Here is a 6455-nt window from a genome sequence, read left to right on the forward strand (position 1 = left end):
ATTCCTGACATCCATCATGGCGCCTCCAATGATTTAGTGACGTAGCTGCAAAGGATCAATAGATCCAGTTGGGGATACCAGAGAAAAGTTTACAGCTGCATAATAACTTATGAACCAAAGTTAAAAAGATCTGACCGTGAGCGAACACTTTGGTAGCGTCTAATTTTCTTGTGTTATAACTTTTCAAATCAAGACCCTCCACAGATTTCTGTGTGACCTCCTGCTGAGTCTCATGCAGAGAAGCATAGAAAGGTCAATTTGTCAGAGGACAGAGAACCTACACGCTTTGGTAAACACAACATTCTAGAAGGAGCCGTGAGCAGACAGATCGTCTGCAGCGTGGTTACATGTTCATATTACATGTTACATATTACATGTTCATGTTATATGTTCATGTTACATGTTACATGTTACATGTTCATGTTATATGTTCATGTTACATGTTACATGTTCATGTTACATGTTCATGTTACATGTTACATGTGCATATTACATGTTACATATTACATGTTCATGTTACATGTTCATGTTACATGTTACATGTTCATATTACATGTTCATGTTACATGTTCATGTTACATGTTCATGTTACATGTTCATGTTACATGTTCATATTAATGTTCATATTATATGTTCATGTTACATGTTACATGTTCATATTACATGTTCATGTTACATGTTACATATTACATGTTCATGTTACATGTTCATGTTACATGTTACATGTTCATATTACATGTTCATGTTACATGTTCATGTTACATGTTCATGTTACATGTTCATGTTACATGTTCATGTTACATGTTCATATTAATGTTCATATTATATGTTCATGTTACATGTTACATGTTCATATTACATGTTCATGTTACATGTTCATGTTACATGTTCATGTTACATGTTCATGTTACATGTTACATGTTCATATTATATGTTCATGTTACATGTTCATATTACATGTTCATGTTACATGTTCATGTTACATGTTCATGTTACATGTTACATGTTCATATTACATGTTCATGTTACATGTTACATGTTCATGTTACATGTTCATATTACATGTTCATGTTACATGTTACATGTTCATATTACATGTTCATGTTACATGTTCATATTACATGTTCATGTTACATGTTCATGTTACATGTTCATGTTACATGTTACATGTTCATATTACATGTTCATGTTACATGTTCATATTACATGTTCATGTTACATGTTCATGTTACATGTTACATGTTCATATTACATGTTCATGTTACATGTTCATATTACATGTTCATGTTACATGTTCATGTTACATGTTCATGTTACATGTTACATGTTCATATTACATGTTCATGTTACATGTTCATATTACATGTTCATGTTACATGTTACATGTTCATGTTACATGTTCATATTACATGTTCATGTTACATGTTCATATTACATGTTCATGTTACATGTTACATGTTCATGTTACATGTTCATATTACATGTTCATGTTACATGTAATGTAACATGAACATGTTACATTACATGTAATGTAACATGTTCATGTTACATTACAACAAGCTGTACTGTTGTTACATTACAACAGTACAGCGGACCCCCCGGTCCGCTGTACTGTTGGAGACCACTGCACTAGACTATATGCGTCATTTAAAAGTCCGGCCCTCGGCTTGTAGCTAAATTTTTTATTTGGCCCTCCGTCCATTTGACTTTGACACCCCTGTTTTAAAAGACAAGTTCATGCAGGAAATACTGGAATATTGGTTGTTATTGTAATGCCCCACAGGTTTAATCATCTGTTTATTAATTCAATAACAAAGTCTGAAAAAAATCTGAATCCAAATGTGGAGCTTCAAGAAACTTGTCAAAATATTTCATGTATATAAAAACCTTATAATAATAAAATGAAATTATAAATAATCACAGCTTAATAACATCTCTGTTACATTCTCTTAACAAAAAAACGTAGCATTTAGAGATAATATAAATTAATAGTAAAATAGAAAATAAGATTAACAAGAAGAAATAATAAACGTTTTGTTTTTATGCTTAAATTATTGGCAGATACACCTAAAATATTTTAAAATAACAAAATATATACATAAATATGAAAGAAATAGACAAGCATGTCCTGATGAAATAGAATAATAAATCAAAGAATTTATTTAAAAAAATACAGAAGTAGTTTCATTTTGAGGTTAAAACCTTCTTATGATGTAACAGTCCATAAACTATTTTAATAATCAAAATATTTAGAAATATATTTTTAAATCATATATACAGAAGATAAAATTACTGCTGAGCACATAAACCTTTTTCTCAATTTGTTAAATATGTGTTATTAGATATATAATTCAGACCTGATCAAATTAAATAAACTGTGTGGTGAATATTTAACTGGAATTTTAAATTGATGGTTCCATTAGAAATATTTAATCTGAAATTATGTCGATGTTCTCAATATTTACGTTTACTGAATGTCTGACTCTAAATATGTTTTTTATCTGAGGAACTGTGCAGAAATGATTTAATCCTTGAAGGAACCCAAAAGAACCGTTAGACTCACATGTTATCAGAGAACAGAGACTCCAAACCAGAGAAAACGTCTCACCAAGAACACGGCTCAGTGTGAGATCCTCTCTGCCCAATGAAAGGAGATGAAAACCACACGTCTTCCTTATGATCTCATTTATTTTGGGACGTCAAAGCGACTCCGGTTCTGTTACAGTCTGACAGAACCAGGGAGCAGCTGTGTGGATCTGCTCAATAACAGAAGACGGGATTCCCAGTTTAATCAGGATAAATGGGATCAGACGCAAAACCAGGAAATTCACTATGGATGCAGAGAATCACACAGAGGATTATTTGGTTCTGTGTCGTCTAATATGACCTGGAATACATTCATAAAACAATTAAGTAAAATATTTGTTCTTCATCTGCTTATCAGAGGAACTGAAACATTAATAAATGAAACTCCCAGTTGTTTTTACAGTATTTTCAGCAGCACATTTTCCACTTAAGCAGAAAATGAAATCTGATTTTTCCTGATCATCTCACTGTTTTTCCTCTGAAATGGGATTAAAACCCGTCTGAATCAATCTAAACACATGAAGACTGAAGAGGTTTTATTGACTTCCTGAGCTTTTAACACAACCACAGTGAAGAGATTCATTAAACTGTTTATCAGAGGAAAATCCTGGTATTACTGGAACATTTTCTACAATATAGAAGCTTTAAAACTCTAAAGAGAAAACAAAGTGCATTAAATTAAAAACAATAAAACATCTTGGTCATTTGAAATCCAGGGTTTTATGAACTTTATGTGTTTAAACTCTACAGTAAGGTTTCACTTTTCCTCAGGATTTTATTTTCTTCTTTTTATTCCAACTCCACTGAGTATTAAACTGCTGCTGACTTTAAAACACCTGCTGTACGTCTGCAGAACCATCGATCAACCTCATCTTACAGGATTACACCAGAGCCTCTCTGCTTGGAAGGGGGAACGAAGGATGACTCGGGTCGTAAAGTATGAACAGTTTTATCATAGCAAACATATGAAGCATGTACCAAATCCTGACCTCAGTGAACTTGGAGAAAAAGTGGAGTTTCAGACATTTCTGAGTATTTTCAGCTGAGTTAATCAGAGGCTTCCCCTTTCAAACAGTTCAAGATTCCTGTTTTCTCAACAGCTTCATTCTGATGCAACTCTTCCTCTATTTCCTTTTATTTCATTTTTAACAATGCAGCCTCCATAATTAAATGTCTACCACACAGGTAGGTTCATGTTGCAACAATTCCAGAATATTATTTAACCAATGCAAACGCTTTGTCTGCACAGATGAAAGCTGACTCACCTCAACGTCCTGAGTGCTTGAATTAACAGTACATAAGATCATTTCTGATTAATTTTGCAAATAAATATCTGGGCACTAAAAGAGCATTAAATTTAATTCCCTGATGATTCTCAAATCTGAAAAAATAAGACGTGGTGTCAGGGAAAAAGTAACATTTTCACAATGTCAGTGAATAATTATAATATTACTATTACTACTTTGTTGTGGGTTGGTAGATTTTTTTGACTTGTAGTGAGAGTTGGTTTGTAATCATTTAGTTTATGTAACATAATTTATGTTGGCTCTTTAGCACTGTATATTGAACAGGCATAGGAACATCATTACAAATTTCTGATAATTATTGAGTCATTAAGTAATATGTTTCATTAAATTGATATAAAATAAAAGTTAAGTGTTCACTTTTTCCTACTCCTTTCAAACAGAGAAGTAGGGATAAGCTAATTATTTTGTTCTTTGTGATGGACGACATGTTTTCTTTTGTCCTACTGATTTGTTTTCTTGTTTTTAAAAGCTTGTTTGAAATAAATACAAACTACATGAGTTCAATTTATTGTGTAAAATACCTGTTCAATTTGTCAGCATGGATTGCAGTGAATGAAACATTGTGATAACTGTTGTAAGGTCAAGGAGCTCCAGCAGAAGAAATTCCTAATGATGCTGCACAACAGCATGTGTCAAATAAGACATGCCACAGTGCAGCTTTTGTGGGACATAAACTGATAAATATCCAGTCAGACAACCAGGAAAGCCGCAGAATGGAGGAGCTGTCAGCTACAGTAGCCAATCAGCAGCCGTGTTGACAGGCCTCTTCACCTCCATCATCCCTCCATCCTGCTCTGCTCCATCCATCATCCTGCTCAGCAGGGCTTTCAAATGCTGCAGGTAAAACACACACACACACCCACACACACACTGTTAGCATTATGTTTTACACCGGGGGCCTGTGTGTCAGATAGGATGTTTCGATACAATCATCAAGACAGATTCGTCCCATAATGCATTGGGGCAGGTAGATAAGTGTGGCAAGATGTAAAATTCTCCACATTCTGGAGATCGCGGGGTGATTTTTTTCAAAAAAAGCAACAAAGCTTTACTTTATTGCTTTTTTTGTTTGTTTGGGGAAGAATCTCCAGCAGCTTTTAGGAAAAGTCAATACAGAAATTATTAAATAAAACAAAATAAATGGTGTGATTCAAATAAATTGTAAGACAGCAAAGCAACATTCCTGTTCTTGTTCAAATAAAAAAAGAATCTCTGCAGTTATTCAAATAAAAATGATCAAATAGAAAGAACATTGTCTGAAAATGGACCTCAGGAAAGTGGAGCCACATCAGAACTGGCCTCCATAAAACGTCCACATGATTTTCCTCCTCTGAGCCGAAACTGAACGGAAATGTTGCAGAAGCTCAACCAGCCTCCGTGTGAACTGTGATGAACTGAGGATCGCTGCTTTATTCTGCTGAATTATTCACACTGAAAAAAATAACTCTTTGGATGAACATAAAAAAATGATGGAAAGGTTTTCCACCTGATTACTTTGCTTTATTTCAGCACCATGTAATTCTGTTACTCCTATTTAAATAAAATGTGTTGGCTCAACTTAATTTATTAAGGTTGATTCAACTCATTCACTATAGTTGGACCCAACGTAATTTAAAAGAACCAGCCCAACTAATTTGCAATGTTTTGGACCAAATAATTTACTTGACTAAGATTAATGGCAATTTAGTTGAAACTAACTTTTTTTTTTCCCTCCGTAGAGTTTTAGTAGCGCTAGTGGCTCGTAGACTGGGTGAGGACAAGTGGAACTGTTACAGTGCAGTTCTGAAATGCCAATAGTGCCCTGCAGAGAAAAACAAATATCTATAGTTTAATGTGTAACTAAAACTGCTTTGACGTTTTCCCAGGCGCAAAACCGTTTTGTGATCATGATCTCTCGTGATCCCCTGATCTCACTAGATCCTCTTCAGAGGGAAATGAATCTGACTAAATTGAATCATTTTACCTCAACTTGAATACATGTTATTCAAGTTGAAAAACAAAACGATTGTTTTGCGTGAACTCGCGTGACATCCTGTGATCTCACTCGGCTTCGGTACCAGATCAGTCTGACTCTAATCAATCATGTTATCTCAACATGATTAAATTTCATAAACGTGAAGTTGTTGAATTTCTTGTTAATCCAACATGATTGTATCTCATTTTTGTTTGAAACATGAAATTATTTAGTTAAAAGTACATGTTAATGTGATAACTCCCTAAGTTCATTTTTTACAGTGTGTGCTGTCAGAGGTCAGTGACGGTGATATCTATCAAACTACAAAAGGTGGAAAAGAAAATCCCCCCAAAAATTATAGAGAGTGAGGAAAAGGGAGCATGTTAAAATGAAATTGGGTTTCTTATTGCACAATGCTTGTGCAATAAGATCTTTCCTTTCATAGTTTTTAAATTAGTACTTGACTTTTTCTTGGACTTCCTGCTTTGACCTTTTTCATCTTCATTGTCCCAACGTTCTCCTCTTTGTTCTGAAGAAGCTTTTAGTGCAGGTCAAATCAGGTGAAGTCATTAACGGATTTGTTTGAGGAACTGAAGACGGGCCAGAAC

This window comes from Gambusia affinis, linkage group LG22 (assembly GCF_019740435.1).
Source record: "Gambusia affinis linkage group LG22, SWU_Gaff_1.0, whole genome shotgun sequence".
Lineage (NCBI taxonomy): Eukaryota > Metazoa > Chordata > Actinopteri > Cyprinodontiformes > Poeciliidae > Gambusia > Gambusia affinis.